The sequence below is a fragment of the Egretta garzetta genome, unplaced genomic scaffold (assembly GCF_000687185.1).
Source record: "Egretta garzetta isolate BGI_Z169 unplaced genomic scaffold, ASM68718v1 scaffold271, whole genome shotgun sequence".
Classification (NCBI taxonomy): Eukaryota; Metazoa; Chordata; class Aves; order Pelecaniformes; family Ardeidae; genus Egretta; species Egretta garzetta.
This window is the reverse complement of record NW_009258669.1, coordinates 2,421,177-2,438,119: the sequence shown is the minus strand read 5'-3', so window position 1 is coordinate 2,438,119 and position 16,943 is coordinate 2,421,177. Positions and strand designations below refer to the sequence as shown.

The 16,943-nt window shown below is 35.5% G+C and overlaps 1 long non-coding RNA gene across 1 annotated transcript in view; it reads left to right on the top strand.

Moving 5' to 3' along the window:
* LOC118451646 overlaps positions 1–16,943 on the top strand; it is a 28,149-nt gene that overhangs the window by 7,398 nt on the left and 3,808 nt on the right. The window contains exons 2-3 of the long non-coding RNA XR_004841142.1: positions 13,606–13,609; positions 16,005–16,011. This is a non-coding gene — a long non-coding RNA (uncharacterized LOC118451646). The remainder of the gene's footprint in view (positions 1–13,605; positions 13,610–16,004; positions 16,012–16,943) is intronic.

Sequence of the window (16,943 nt, the reverse complement as noted above, 5' to 3'; positions counted from 1 at the left end):
TTGAGGGACTTACAGCTTTTAGACCTTGGAAGTGAAAGACCAGCTAAAAAATGTTACTGTTTGTAATGTTTACTTGCTAAAAAGTGAGAGCTTCTGAAAAATAAGCCCATGGCTTTGGGCATGGACATGGTACTTCAGAAAGAGATAAAGCAAGCAGTGCCCACCTCAGTAAGTTTACATTTAAGATGAGGAAAGATAAGGCATATGGAAGGATTTTCACTGATGTTATTGTACAATGGGTGTTGACCTGAGTGGACAAGAAGGAGTAAGAAAGTCTAAGAGACTGAACAGTTAATTCAATGAAACATTTTGGAAAAAGCACAGGATTATTTTTCAAAATTAATCTGGAACTGTGAATACTCATAATCAGGCTTTTTAGGCCAATTAAAAAAAAAAAAAAAAAGCAAGTCTGGAGAAAAGGATGACACAAAGAAGAAATTACTAAAATTTCTGTTGCTTTCTTTACATATTAATTCTCTTATTTACATGAGTTAATGAATAAAGTACTATTTATATTATGAGGCATGAAAGTTTTAATAAGCATAGTTAGTTTTCATTTATGCTACGTAGTTATATAAGCAATACTGTACAGAATGAAAATTCCTGGGAGTTAAATTACAGGAAAGCTTCCATGGTTACTGTTTTCAAAGGACAGTATAAGAACAGCAATGAGCAAAAATTCCCACCTGTAATGGTGCATGTTTATAGTAGTAAAAATAAAATCTGTCTATCTCTCTTGGACAGATTAATACTCAGGGAACAAGTGAAGATATATCAACAACTTGGTAAAAAGGTTGCACCCTATCAAACAGAGTAGATAGAAGTCAAAACCAATAAGTTATTTTAACTCAAGAGGCCACACAAAGACAATTACTTTCAAGAAAATCATAGATGATTATGTGTTGGGTATTTTTTCTAGGATATTCATATATAAGAGAGTCACACACTTTAAAAAAACATTGAAGTTTTTTTCTTTTGGTTTTTCTTAGTCAGTATAGATTAGTAAATTCTTTTAAGATGTGGGGCATACTTTCATCTTAATGTGGTATAATCTAGGATAAAAATATTTCTTTCTTATTATTTAGATCATGCTAATATCCCTAAATGGCAGTGTTTGGTAAATGCTGATTTCTTAATGATCACCATTTCGTGATCAGAGCATGAGCTGAGTGTCCCCAAGAGATGTGATCTCTGCAGTATTAAACTTTGCCCTACCTAACTCATCATTGCATCCTGTCAAGGAAGCGTCTACTAACCTGAGTTTGCACAGATGGAGAGAGATGTCAGCACCCTGGGATAAGCAGAGTGCTGTTTTGGAAGGCAATCAGAGGGGCAGTCAGCAGGGGGGACTTTCAGTCTTCAGATTGCCTAGAGATGAACATGACTGTCAAGGTAAAACCTGGGAACATCACATCTGCCGGCACACCCTAAACTACTGAAGAACTTAGAAATAGAAAGCTGATAATCTCTAAAACCTCCCAGTACCTCCAGATTTCAGCAAGGGATGGCTGAGGAGTGGTTTGTGGGACAGAACTTTTGACTGACAAGCTTAATGTGAGCATTAAGGAGGAGTTTAGTACCTGACGCCTTTTGTGAATGAAGCCCCACATGTGTGAGGAATGAGAGGTGTTAAATTTTTTATCTAATCTGGAAGAAAACGCTCAAAACCAAAAATACGTGCTTAAATAGTTGGTCAAATTTGTTGAATACAAATAATGAGTTTTCAGAATTAAGCACATTATACTTAAGTACATTAAATTTTAATGGTGTAGCTTACGTGACTTGTTTCCAATCATGAGCTGGAATTTAGATCTCAAGGTCTGAGTGTTACAAACTATATATACTTTTTTCAGTCCCCTGTGACAATACAGGTGTAAATCTCAAGCTATTTTAGGGGACTTTAAAGGATTTAGTGATTTGCATATGACATCTCCACACAACCATAGAATTACACTTTTTGTTTTTATGGCAAGAATGGATTACTTTGGTACAATGTTCAATTCTAGCTAGAGCCTTTGTCCTGAGGGCCAGTTAATCTTGTATCTTTTCCTGCCCTGATACAATTTCAAGATTGTCACAAGAAGGATAAATTTCATGCCATTTTCTGTTCTTATTACAGTCTTCACATTGTTATGAGAATGGATTAATTTTGTTCCATTTTCTGTCCTCATTACAGTCTCTTATGAGAAAGGATTAATTTTATGACATTTTCTTCTCTCATTATAATCTTTGTTATGGGAATGAGAATATGTAATGAGAATGAGAACATATCAAGCATTAAAGGTCTGTGAGAACTCATGACAAAGACTGTAACAAGAAGAGAAAATGACACCCAATCCATTCTTGTGACAGTCTTAAGACTGCAAAAAGAACTCATGGTAAAATTATATTCATCCATTCATGAGACAAAGATTGTTGAGAAAATGAGAACTGGAATAAAATTAATCAATTTTGTGACAACATGGACATTATATCTAACCTCATGGTATGCTTTTTAAAGTATAGTACATTAATGGAAAGAGACACAGTAAGACTGTCCAAATGGCCCTATACAAGAACATACTGCTTTCAAGATTTTGGTAGATACAATCAGTGTACTCTGAGTCATAATTGCACAGCATATCATCCAGATTAATGGAAAACAGGATCCACAGAGACCTTCAGTGGAAATCCTCCCATAAACTTCAATACAACCATGAATTAATCTTAAATCCAGTTTTTCATATTAATCCAGAAAATAAGAGCCTTTCTTGTGTGAATACTGCAGCAGTTCTTCCTCTGAATCTAAAAAATTAAAATAAATATAACAAAAATGTGTTAAACCCCTCAAAATGTTATATTTCTGAGAGCCAAAACTAGTTCTGCTTACCATCTTAGTACTTATTTACGTATAACAACTGATCCAGAAATGAAACCAGTAGAATTTTAGGGTTTTTTTATCCAAATAATTTAAAACTACATACAAATACCAGCACCTTCAAGATTTTGGACTAGCTGTACTAGCAGAACTGAAAGATATGAGCTGCATAAATCAAATGATGACTTTTGGAATCACTGGAGATATACAAATTGAAAAATTAAATTTTATTGTAATGACTGTCTAAATAGCTTGTACCAAATGGAAAGCAAGTAATGGATATGAAATTTGGCAGTTTTCTAAAAGCTGCTCACAGCCTGCTCTCCTAAGGTGTCTGGTGTCAGGTGTAGAATAGGCAGAGAGCTTTGAAGCCAGATGGAAATGAAAGAGCAATAAAAAACAAGGAAAAGAGAAAAAGGTTTACTCTATTTTCAGTTAAAAATGTCAGTGCTGTATCCAAATATAGATATGTCCGCAAAAGAAGGTTTAATACTAAAACTCAAACATAATGCCAATAGCATTCCAATACTGCTGTCAGCTGGGTTTGCAACTCTGCTCAGTAAGAACAGTTGGTAGTGTTACTTCAAATTCAACATGCATGCCTATGTCTCAGATACGATCACAACTTCTGCCCTGGTATGTCCTGGGGAAATTTCATTCCTGCATCCCCTACATCTTCTGTTGAAGATTAGCCACCTTCTGCAACAGAAAGCCTACAACAGGGTTGTCAGCCAGGCTGTGTAAACTTGAAGACCAACATGCTTGACAGTTGTTTCATAACCTTAAAAATTTGGAGGCTGTGTTTTGCTGAAACTGTAATCAATGACAGTTCAAATAAAACTAACAGAAACAGAAATAGTAGAAAATCATCTTACCATAAAACAAATTGTGAGCAAACCAGTGGACAAGCAGGAAAAATCTGTAGAAAGTCATGGAAGAAATTATGTAAGGAAGAATACATTTCTTATTTAAGACAGATATCCAATAAAAGTGTGAAAACCACGCAGATAAAAACATCATCCCCTCAGCTGAACAGCAATGAAGCTTCATGTGCTTGCTGTACAACTTGTAGAAGTTTAAAATACTTTCTGTTCACTTCCCTCATCCTACAGGATTTGTTACAAAATGACCACAGGGTATGGGATCACCCCGAACTTAAATTAAGAAAGTAATAGTTCACAGCACATGCATCAGTAGATATGAAAATTAGTATGGAGAATAATACCTTTAATTGCTGTTTATCCTGTTTCGTGAGTTGTAATTTTTATAGGACCTTTTTAATTAACAAAGTCCCAGGCTGAGTTCATGACGTAGGTCAATATTTTTTAATTAGGAGGAAGTTTTAACTGTAAATGTTTACTCTTATTATGTTACTCTAGAGAAAGAGAATCAGTAATCTGTTACATGTTGCTCTAGAAGATATCCAAATAACATGTTTTGGGATGTTTTGTTCCTTGCATTGATGTAAGAATTTCAACTTTGATCCTTTGATTTCAGTGTGAATTAGGTGCCCAAATATCTGTGACTTGTAATAGTCTTGTACATGCCTCATTTAAACTCTGAATTCTAATTCTTCAGTGTTACAAAAAATGTCATTGCACCACTTACAGATGTTCTTAAGAAACCCTTAGTTTTCTGCCTCAAAGTCAATAGCAACTTCTAATTAACAATAACATAATAGAAAAGTCTAAACACTTTCAAAAAGTTAAACTCTGAGCCTTGCAGGCTCTCATGGTATATTGCTATCACTATTGTGAGATAAATTCCGCCTCTATCTGGGCAAATAATGCCCCACTAGCCTTTCCTTGTCCACTTCTAAGTGCATAAATGTCTTTTATTTCACCATAGCTTGCATATAACTTCATGTAACTTCATGCAAATCCTTGCTATTAGTTGTGCTATCCTCAGTGGGGCTACATGGGAAAAGTGAGAGCCTTACTTGCATATCTAATTAGTATCCATATTTCCAAAAAGTTTGAAAAGAAATCTATTACCTCAGTATTTAGCATCACTAACTCCTAATCACTAATATACAATGCTCATGTCACAGTAGCATATTATGGTATATGAGCATAACTTTTTTTAACTTTTACCCTGCCACACAGTCTTCATGTCTGCATTTGTTCCTTGAGGCAAAATTGATGACCTCAGTCCCATTTAATCTTAAAGCACACTTTACTGTATTATTATCAAAGAAAGAGATATATTCTTGTTATTATGTAGGATATATAATCACTTGTTTGTTTTTGCTATAGGATGATACCTCCAAATTTCTTTGAATTTTCTGTTGTTACTCCTAAATTCACATTATCACACACAAACCCCTTAATTATCTAGACAATCAAAAATACGTTCTTGTTTTCTTCCCATGAAACAGCTCAAGAGCCTAAAACAACACAAACAGCTGCACAAAGAAATTGTCTCTCAATGAGATATGGAATGTATACACTGTTTTGTAATGACAGTATTCAGAACCCTGCTGATAGACAACAGAGCAAAGAGAAATAGCTGGCAGCTGCTGTCTCACCAATAATTTCCCCATTACAGTTAGCAGTAAATGTTTCAGCTTTATACATTTATGTAGATATGTGATGTTTACAGTTATGTTTTTAATGTATTTTGTTTAACAGTGGTGAGAAACTGTATTGGTACTCAGTTCTTCTATTCATCCAGTGATTTCCAAAAGAAAAAACTAAAACAAAACATCCTATCTTCCTTTAGCAACTATCTACTTGAAAGCATTGGAATTCTAAGGCCAATTCTCAAACAACATGTGTGCTCATTTAATCATATTCGTATTCAGTTGAAAGCTTCCTTAATTTTCTCACACCTTTTGTCCATTGTTTTAGCCCCCTTTCCTTTAAATGAATGTATCAGACAAAAGATTTTACATATATATGATTAAATATTTGACATTTTTCTCTCCATAATGCCGTAACAATATAACTAGAGTATATAATGGTCTCTTTTTTTTTTTTTTTTTTAAATTCACAGTCCTTTACAAGTTATGAGCTCAACACTGTCAGCCTAAATTTTACTTAGTTTTTAATCTACTCTTTTGGGGCAGAGGGGGGATCTTTCATTCATAACACCAGTTATTCCAACATCACTTTTCTTCATGCATATATTAAATCTAATTTTAACGAAAATCCTTCATCTTCCTTGGGATTTCTGAGCTGGATTCACATTTTGCCGCTCTGTTATCATACGAAAAAACCTTCAAAAGAAAAAAAAATAGATGTTGTGTTTGAGCATTTGCAGTTTGATATTTTCCCATTTCATTGGCTCAGGTTTTCATTATTGAACCTTTTTGTCTCAAATCTCTTTTCCAGTGTTTTTTATTCTCTCTAATGTTCAGAGGCTTGTCAGTATCCAGTAAGTTTCCATGGGAAGTGAGAGTCTCCTTTGCTTGTCAGGTTTCCACTCCACTGGTAAGGCTTTTTTTCTTCATCTCTTTCACTCTCTGAATCTTTTGCTCTAGACTTCTTATCAAGGGTTGAAAAATTGTAGAATGGTCTTTTGGGGCTCAGATAATTAAAAACTCTTGTACATTTCCTCCCCTCCTCTTTATAAAAATCTATTTGTCACATCATACCTTCTTTGATGTAAAACAGAAATGTAATATGGATTCATAGTTATCTGCCTCTGCTCAAATTTACTTTAAATTATTAAAAACATCGGTGGCTTCAGCCCTAGTTGTAGTAAAACGTAAGTCTATTGTACGGCATTTTTATTCATGTCCATTGGTCTTAGAAACAGAATAAAGCACCATTTTTACTGTTATTGTTTATCTACCACATTTTCAAGGCTATTCAGATTTGGAGGGCTTTAATTGACCTGTTCTTTCATCTAAGGTATTCTCTGAACAGTGCTCCCAGAGCACACAGTTCAGAAGATGCTCACAGCAAAAAAGAGGTTTGGTATAAACTCTTTGTAATGTCACAGCCAGTCTCAAGTAGTTCCTGCCATTTCGGAGCTAATGATACAGGGCCCCTTTTATCTTTGAGATTATTGACTTTTGTTCCTACAAAACATTTCACAGAATTGTGGCATTTTTCAAACGAAATGTGTCAATAGAGGGTAAATCTTCTGAATTTTAAACCACATATCCAAAGAATGTGAAAAACATTGTTCCTGTTTCATGGCAGTGTTGCTGCATTACACTTGCAACTTCATCCTCTTCACTGCTTGTAGGAGTTAAATTGTTCAGTCAGCGGTTTCTGAGTCTACTGTGTCTCAGTATAGTCACTGTTCCTGGTGCTCTGGGCACACTTTTGTCTGAAACCTTTTTTTCAATGAAATATTTGCTCTTTAGACCCTGGAAAAATGTGTATCAACTTCCTTAAAAAGCTCCCTACCCCTTAACTGCTTATGAATATGTTTGCAGATTCCTGTTGATCCTTGGCTTCTTGTTACCCATCTCAAATCTGATTTATCTCTGTAAGTGGCCTAAAGTCCTGTTGGCATTTTCATCTAGACAGATTTCCTCTTATGACAACGCGTTTGTGTTTAAGTCTTGGATTCAGGATAGCAGCATGAATGCAGCTGAATCAGTAAGATACATGGCTATCAACGTCAAGGAGAACATATGTATAGGTTTCTTCCTCTGTCAAGCTAAACCTGTAATATTTATTAGGTTTTACGTTGTTATATTAAATGCCCACCTTATTTATAAGGTCTTTGTAAAAGACCTTTCAGTAATCATCATTTAAGAACACTACAGTTTCTACTTCTTCCATCTCCATTCCTTTTTTTCTTCTGTGTGAAAGAGATTGCCATGGGAGAAAAGCAAATATTCCTAAATAAAGCGTGCATTACTTCTGCCATGTCCCTCATGGTGTACTCAGAGACTAGTCGCCTCTGTGAAGAGACTACTGATCTGTGAAAACAGGCTAGCCGCTGAGATGCAATCTCACAACTTTCTTGCTGGCTTCTCCCAGGCTATTCATCAGGTACCTCAAAAATCAGGATTTCCCAGCCTAAAGCTGAGCAGGAAAAGAAGAGAAGAAGTCTGGCAACCTGAGCACAAGCAGTGCCCTGACAGGAGTTGGGCCAGCAGTAAGGAATTGACCTTGTTTTAAGAGACAGCACAAGAATGAACTATTATATAATAGCTGGGATCTACAATGCTGGAATGAACTTCTGCCATGGACTTACTAAGAAATTTAAATTCCAGCAAGGTTTGATATAAGACCCAGAGCACACAGCAAAAAATGGAGCATCTAACTCATGATGGAAGTAACAATATGAAAAGGAAGTTACAGCACAATTCTTGGGTTTTCCACTATGTTCCAAAACCTCAGAAACACTATGTGTCTACTTTTCTCTGCCTTCAAAAATACCCCAAGTTTTATGTCGTACTACAGAAAAAAGACAGAAAGAAAGAAAAATAGCAACTATTGGTTTAGGCTTTATTACTCTTTCAAACTACAACTTTAGTTTTCCTATTAGTGTGCTCAATTTTCCACTCCAACTTGGTAATAAGTGATGCACTCTGCAGTGTGTTTCACACAAGTAATAACTTCATTTGTGTTAAGGAGGTATCATTTCTATAAATCCTGTCTATACTTCCGTTACTATTTTTTGATCCCTTTATTCAAAATTTTATAGCAATTTAAATGCAGTTAGTGCAGATTTTTTTTAAATGTTTTATCCAGGTAATGGAAAAGCTTATTTTAAAATTATAAAAAAGAAAAATATGTGGACTTATTTGTAATTTAGCAATAATAACCTTTAATAAAGTTGTATTCCAGCTTTTCCTTCCATGAAAAAGAAAGTCAAACAGTTGAAAATGTTAAATCAGATATAGCAGTTTTAAAGATTAAAACTGTAATCTCTCAGGAGGGAATGATTTGAGACTACAAAACTCTGTTATGGGAAGGTTTAAGACAAGGTGAAAAGCCAAGTACTAGATCCAGCAACCCATCCTGCCATTACAACATGTCTCTTTGGTGGACCACTGGAAAGCCACAGAAATCACTGTACATCCTTTACATAGCAGAACTCCTAAGACCACCTTTACTATAGGAGTGCCTAGATGGATGCTGGTTGTTTTTTTTTCTTCACCTCATTTGTTGTGTACTGTATAATGTTCAAAAATTGGGAGGATGGGTGGAATGACACACTGGCTTGAGGGGGTTGGAAGTGATAATGAGGAAAAACATCACATTTTAGCTGCATTACCCACAGACAATGACAAAAAAAATATAATTCTACACTTTCTCACCAGACCTTGTCATTAGTACACAGAGGGCTGCTCTCACAATGCTGAGAAGCTCTGCTTTACACCTTTGTTTCAGAATCAGCTTTCTCACAGCTACAGATTTCTCAGAATAAGTTCTTCAATCTAAATAGTCAATTATCTTGCTTACGGAACAGGCATTCAAATCTGTGCATTTTCACTACTTTCAAAGGAGGTTAAGAAAATTTCCATAAGATATTCTTACTGCCTACAGCAGTTTAAAAGATTTAATATGGGGGGTTTTTTCTTTATTTTTATCTTCCCTGCCTTTCTGAAGGAGATAGCAATCATTTATCTCAGCAAGACATTTTTCTTGAAGAACAGTAAGCAGATAGAGATGACACCAGTGGTCGTTTAAGCTGATCCAACCTATTTGTCAATAGCAAGACAGGGCAGGAGGTGATACAGATTCCATTTAATTTTATTACAGCCCAGGAATTTTTACCCTCCTAATATATTGATGGTATTTTTCTGCATTTGTATCATAAAAATCCCTTGTGCATTGACTTTCTTAGGGACAGATAAGATACTATGTCTTTCTCCTTCAACCAAAGGTAGAGATAAATCTGTGTGGGAGTATAGGTGGCAAGCAAGGAAAGTCTGAGCTATTATTTACTCACCACTTGACAAAGACAGAAACTTGAACATTCTTTAACATTTTTTTAATCATGGAAGGTCATGGATGCTCAATCACACCGAGCAGACCTATTTACAGAAAAACCCTTTAGGTCTCGGAACTCATCCAGCAGAGATCCTTCAGTACCTCCAAAGAAGAGGCACAGATATCTGTTATAACACATTTCTCTCTGTTTGAGGGCAGGGTTTTTACACCTTTCCAATCTATATTAGCATCCCTAGTACAGGACTAGATAGGGGATAAATAATGAGAGTTCATTTTGCATCTTTGTTTTCCTGCAGTGCCTGGATCTGTGTCATGTGAGGGGTTTTCTATCAGCTGCACATGAAACTGGTGTTCAGGGCAGGTGTTCTCTGCTGTTCTGTTAAAATTCAAAGATAGTTCAGAATGTTAGCAGCCACAGTAGAGGTGTCTCTGTATTTGTTCTCCATATCTATATTTATTGGTAAAAGTAATTGCAGAACCTATTGAAGACAATCAATCACTTCAAGCAGTGAACTACAACACGAATACATGGTTTATGACTATTAAAGACAGTGAAAAGATGAAAGAATAAATGAAGTTTTTAAATAGAACTGGTACAGAAATGTAGTTTATACTCATCTGGCAAGTTCCCAACTCATAAAAGCAGACCACCTCATAAAAGCAGGCCAGGTCATTTTCATTTCACCCAAGTGCAGAGGGGTAAGTGAGTAAGAGCTGTTGTGCATTTGATCTATGTTCTTATGGACCTCTGTGAATCAAGATTAACTCATGCCTCCTGTCTTCCAGATCTCATATCCAAATATCCTCTAATATACCATACTTGTACCCACCACATGACAGCTTCTGGCAGAAGCAGTGGGACTGATGCACTGATACCCTCTCTTGTAGACCACAGGGAATCAGGGAATACAGTAGTGGCTCCAGAACACATTTGCATCCCTTTCATCCTGGAGCTGTCCTCAGGGCTGTCTACGTGACATCCAGATGCTCTAAAAGAGTCATCCTGGCTTTGAACTCACTGTTTTTCTTTTCTTCTTGTCCTGGATCACAATTTCTCCAGAAATTACCAGAGAAATCATATTTTCAGTTGATTGGAGTTTAGAGCTTGTTGTAAGCAGAACAGCATATCTCATTCCCTAGGAAAATATACCAATGTGCTCCCTTTAGGTCAGCATCTGCAAATCAGTGGTGAGAGTCTTTTGCCTTGCACCACAACTGATATAGAAGCAGCCCATTAGTCCACATACCTATACTCAGTTGTACTACAAAGAATTGGATTTGCCGTTCAGAAAAAAAAATCAATATATGGAAGAGAACCCTGAAGTAAGTAGCAAATCATAGATAAACCAGCTATGCCCTGTATTCATTTTATTCCCCTCATATTTCAGTCTTCCATATAATTATTTGTTTTAAAACTGATAAAAAAACAAGCTCAGAAAAATGCTGTTCATTGAAAATAGATGAAATGTCCCTTAAACGCATGTTCAAACTACTAGAATAAACCCTATATTCTGACATCCAATTTGAAGAAGCATTTCTGTACTGTAGAGATAGCATTTGCATCATGTAATGAAAAGACTGGGATAACAATTACTTTCCCTTATTGAATAGGTAAGTAAATTGAGCTTGAAAATCCCCATAAATAGTAAGTGTGGAAGTTAGATCTTCCCACAGGAGGCTTAACCCAAACATCAGTCCTTTTCTTTGAAAAAAAAATCCAATCATTTTTATTTTAATGAGTGTGGATTGTGCATTTTAGTTGGAACTAAGAGACTTTCTCCCTCCAGACTACCAGCTTTCTTTGACTTACTGGTCCCAGAAATAAATTCTGAAATTATGAAGCCTCCATTTATACAGATGAGAGATGAAAGATGAACAGTAAATGCATGAGCTTAAGATATTTTCTTTAGTTTTGACCTGTTCTGCAAAATAAAATAATTACAAATGGAACATAAACAGTGACTAAATTTAAATACTCCTTTTCTTTCAAAAATCCAGTGGAAAATGTTTCTCAAAAAGTGGTATGAATGAATGTCATATGTGAGTGCCAAGGGGCAGGATTTAGTCCTACCCTGAATAATCCCTTTTTAAAGACAATTTACAGAGTTAGACTGTATAATACATTAACTTTACCAATTTTAGTGGTTGCCTTACATTAAAAAAAAAGAGAAAATAATTTGTTGCTCTGTGTTGATATAGTTTATCTGAATCGCTCTTTCACAAGTTTTCTCTCTCTGATTAAAAAAAATATGTCAGTCACCATATTTACTTTAAAAGTATATCTTCAATCTCAAAATTATTTTCAAACCTATTCTGTATAAATACCAATTTTTGGTTAGTGTGTCTCATTTAGTTAGGTCTTGCTAGCTTATTTTTGGACCAATAATGCTGAAATTTCCAGTCAATGAGTTTTTTGCTTAAGACACCAGAATACGAAACCAGGATCTATTGTTTCTCTCCGCCATGAATTCTAGTGACTTTGGGCTGAATATATAATTTTGTAGTGCCTCAGTTTCAAACTGTAAAAAGGCAGATGAGGCCTAAGGCAGTGTACTGATCCCCAGAGAAACCAGTGGGGTTAGAAGCCCAAGTTGTAAGAAAGCTCTAGGCATCTGGTGTACAGAAGGGGAACTGAAAAAAAGCAGTCACTGAAACTTGTTCATTCTGCATTTTATGTTTCCACCATATTTATACTTAGTCATATTTTATGGGCATGTTTGCCCTATGTGCAATTCTGGGCAAGTTAATGGTGCTAAAAATGTGCCTGGAATGAGTAAATTTCCAATGTTACAACCTGAAGCTTTGGCATGCAAAACTTTCCAGATTAAGACTTTTTTTTCTGTCAGTCGAGAGCTGAAGATGGGCCTACAAGTTGTGGTATTCCTTCTGAAGAGCAAAAACCCTTGAAGAAGCAGGAAGGCCAGTGGAAAAGAAGAGTTGATATAGGAAATGAGCAATATATGAAGTCTTGCTGGGTAGATAACGCAAGGAGACACTATAAGCAGTAGAAAGCAACCAGCAGACTTGTCAGTTGTCTTTCATAAGTATGAGAAAGGAGTGCTTGAAACCATCATTGTTTTCTTTAGGAAAAGAGTGACTGCTTGTCTCATGTTATGCTGTTTGTCCTCTTAGTATCGTTTTCACTCCTTTCTCCCCTAACATGCTATTTAATTAAGGACATTTGATTCATCACCTGTCAGTGGAAACGAATAGTTCATTGAACACTCAGTCAGTTTCATGTAGTAATTTCCACAACTTCTCATGAGTTTTCCAACAGCATTTAATAATGACAAGTAGAAATTAAATCCAGCCCTTGTTTCTGCCAGTCAAAGGGTGCAGATAACATATGCAACGTTCCTGTACTTAGGTTAATAAGGTTTCTAAAGGCATAGTGCTGAATGAAACAACTACTTCTTTTGCATGGACACAGCTGGTATTTGTCAAGAAAAGACCTAGCAGGACATCCAAACAGCTAGTTAAGGTAGCTGATGTAACTGTACACAAACTCAGATCTTCTCTTTCCCAAACACCCATGCCTAAATATTTGAAATCAGAACAGAAAGGAAAACTCAGGGAAGTTTCCAGTACATTCTCCTAACAGTAGTCTGGCTTCTTTAATGGAAGGAATGGAGTTAGTGAGCTTCTTTACACAGCTTTCACAGGCCTGGGACAAAAAGATAAATGCCAATTAGAGAAAATATAAGCATAGTTACATTGAAATGAAAGGAAAACCACAAAGATAAATGTTTGATCTACTTTCTTTCATTGTTTATTTTATTTGTATATTACTCATTGAAGTACCCTAGATGATAGTATTAAAGCAAGTTTACATAATTTGCACATTCCATTTAAATGGAAATAATAATAATAAACTTTGTAGAACAGTGTGGTCATATACAGAACCATTTTTTCATGAACATTTCTCTAAGGAAAATAGTTTGGCAATTGAATTTTAAATAAAACCTCTAGTGACACAAGAAATGTTGTTTACTCTCTGTCAATGAAGTCTAAGGAAAGAAAATATCGTAAAACTTGATTGAAATGGATAATTTTGGAATGTCTAAATTTAAAAATAAAGACTGCAACTTTCTGACTAAACACACTTCAGTTTCTAAGCTGTTCATATTGCAGCATACAGAAGAAGATGTTTTGTTATTCACCTGAGCAGAGGAAATTAAGGCCTGCTAGCCTTATTAAGAAATGGTAAGATATGAGACATTTTTACTGCTGTAGGATCAACTGTTATATTGTCACACTGAATTCTGCCATCACTCTTGTGCTCTTCACGTCAGAAAGGACAGACCTGAAGTAGAAGTGGTTCATGATTCTATTTTATAGTACATAGCACTTAATTTTAATTTGTCACAGGTTTTTTTGCAGACATGGATTCATATTAATAACAGTATTTAAGTTTTCACTTCTAAGTCTGTTTGTGCTCTGCTTCCATTTATTCATTAATAGGTAGTCTTTACATCATCATATACTGTTTTTCTACACACTTTAAAGAAGAAAAAGAAACAAGAAAATCAGTTAGCAGAAATGAAAATAAGTATAGCAATATGAAGTTATTTATCAAGAAATGAACAAACAAAATAGGGCAATTTGTATCTATGCATAATAACAAAAGCAAGAAGAAATTTATGTGGAGGAAAAACCAGTTTGCTCACTAAATTTACACTGAAGGAGAAAATCAGATGGACAAATAAGAGAGTATGGTAAAATCAGAGGAAGTAGGAGTCCTGAGAAGTGTACACCTAAGTTGCCTCACTCAATATTGATGGAAACATCACAAAGTGAATAAAACAAAATCAAGCATCGGAGACAAACATTGTGAAGAAATGCAAGGGTGGTCTTATCTTCACTGGGAGGGCTTGATTTTTTTATAAGTCACTTTAGGTTTTCAAAATCACAAAGTGCATTGATCCAGATAAACTTTTGGATCAAAGAACACAAATTATAGAAGTCTGGGATGGGAAGAAAGCAAAGTATCTGTGGCCCAATCATATAATTCAGACTATGAGGTTCCATACTAATAAACTCACTGTAGTCAAAAGGATTACTCATCTGAGTAGGTAAGAATTCAAGAAAGTATCTAAATATGCACAAACAAGGTTCAAATTGGTCTATTACAAACAGTCAAGGAACACGACACATAATCCATAGGTTTTAAGCTATCTAAAAGCATCTTTAATACAACTTTTTTACCTTTGGCTGCTCTTTTGACCTGCATTTCTAAGTACATAGCTAGGCTATGGTAGGAATCATAGCCAAATGTTAGAGGAGGTCCTCTGAAAGCAGCCTTACATCTTAAACCTCAGGTCCTTTCTCCCAGCAAAACTTTTAAACTGTATGATAAAGCAAGAGCAGATCTCTCTCAGAACATGTCACTTCTGCAACTGCATTTTTTCAGTGTATTCTAAAAGCTACCCTCCTGCGTGGAGCACAAGTGAAAAGATCAGTAGAGATAACAATCATTAGCACAATTCTGACCACAACCTCCAGCTCTCACTTCTCCACTGGTACTTTTGAGGTTTTGTCAACAGTTGGATTGCCACACAAAAGACAGAACCATTGTTTATGAAGAGATTTGGATTGCCAAGAGATAGTTTCAGGTCAGTTCCTGTGCTCCGTATGTTTTCCTTCACATGACTGTGGGATACCTCTTATCTTCAAGGAGAAGACTTGCTGAATTTTTCCAACATTCAACAGGGTATTTCCAAAAGTCAAGCTTGTTAAAGAATATCAGTAAAAAAATTGTGTGAAAAGTTTATTTACTTCCCTAGGTGAAACTTTCCTAAACAGAATTAGTCTGAATATTTTCAGATTAAATCACAAGGAAGGAACAAAACTTCTGCCTCTCTTGGTCTCCCTGTCTCTCTATGCCCTAAACATATGTTCCACATCCCAAGGAAGGAATAAAACATAGATAAATATACATGTACATATATGAGAGTTTTATATCTATTTTTATACATATATATATAACTTCCCCATAAAAGCTTACCGTATCATCCCATGGCAGTAAGCTTCAATCAATACTGTTAGAATCTTTCCTCTGCTCTCAGCTCTGAGACATTTTTCCTTCCAAGTATTTTGACTGCCTAATGTTTTATTTAGATAACTCTGTTTTCCAAACTGCTTTTTCCAAATACCTTCACCCACGGTATGAATCTGATATGTCTGTATTTTTCGAAACTTGATCTAGCCAAGGTCTAAAACATGGCCAGTTAAGTATTTAACAACCTTTGATAGTCACTATTTCAAAGATTTAATGACTATTATAGCAGCTGTGTTTTAGAGATCCTTCTGAACAATTAGTTTCTTATAAGTCCTGTATGTTGTTTACTGAGGAAAGTAAATATGCAGTTTTCTACTTGGTGCAGTTTTCTAAACCAGAAACTTCCCATCTTTACATTCCTTGGCAGTTGAATGATAGTTAAATTACATGTAATTAAATGCAGCAATATTCAGCTGGTCAAAACAAACATACTATCCCGGTTGTGGTCCTTTCTTTCATTCATATGCAGGGTAAAATATACCAATCTTTTTTTTTCCCCTTCTCTGTAAACCGTGCCTATCAGCAGTACATTTCTCTTCTGCAGCCTCTTCCATTTTTTTGTGGGTAGAAGCATGCTGGGAGATAACACCGTCTCCCTGCCCTGTCAGTGAGCCAACAAGCATGGCTCTTCCAAGGCTGAATCCAAAATCCTGGGAAGCAAAACATTCTGAGTGTGTGGCACTGCCTCAGTTCACCTCAAAAGCCAATTTGTGAGGAGCTTTTTGATACATAGTCAGAACTCGGTATATATGTGATAAGTTTAATTTGTTTCAAGGTGTTCAGAAGCATAAGTCAAATCCCTAGTCTGCTACATTTACAGAAATACCTTATATTATCATTTCATTGTCTTTGTTTACTAATAATTTTATTGTTATTACTCCATTTTCCACCTGAGAAATTACACAGGCAATATAATATTGGAAAATTACTGATAAAGGAAAAATAATAATAACATATGGAACTGCCTGTTCCATTTTTTCTAGTGAAAACTTCTTACATGGAAGGAGATTGACCCACCAAATTTCTTCAAAGATTTGTACTAAGCTTTAGGTCAGCATATTTTTTTCTCTCAGGAAAATTAATCACTTAATCAGTTACTCTGCAATTTCTGTTATGAACAACTTGTCATGGTTTAACCCGGCTGGCAACTCAGCACCACGCAGCC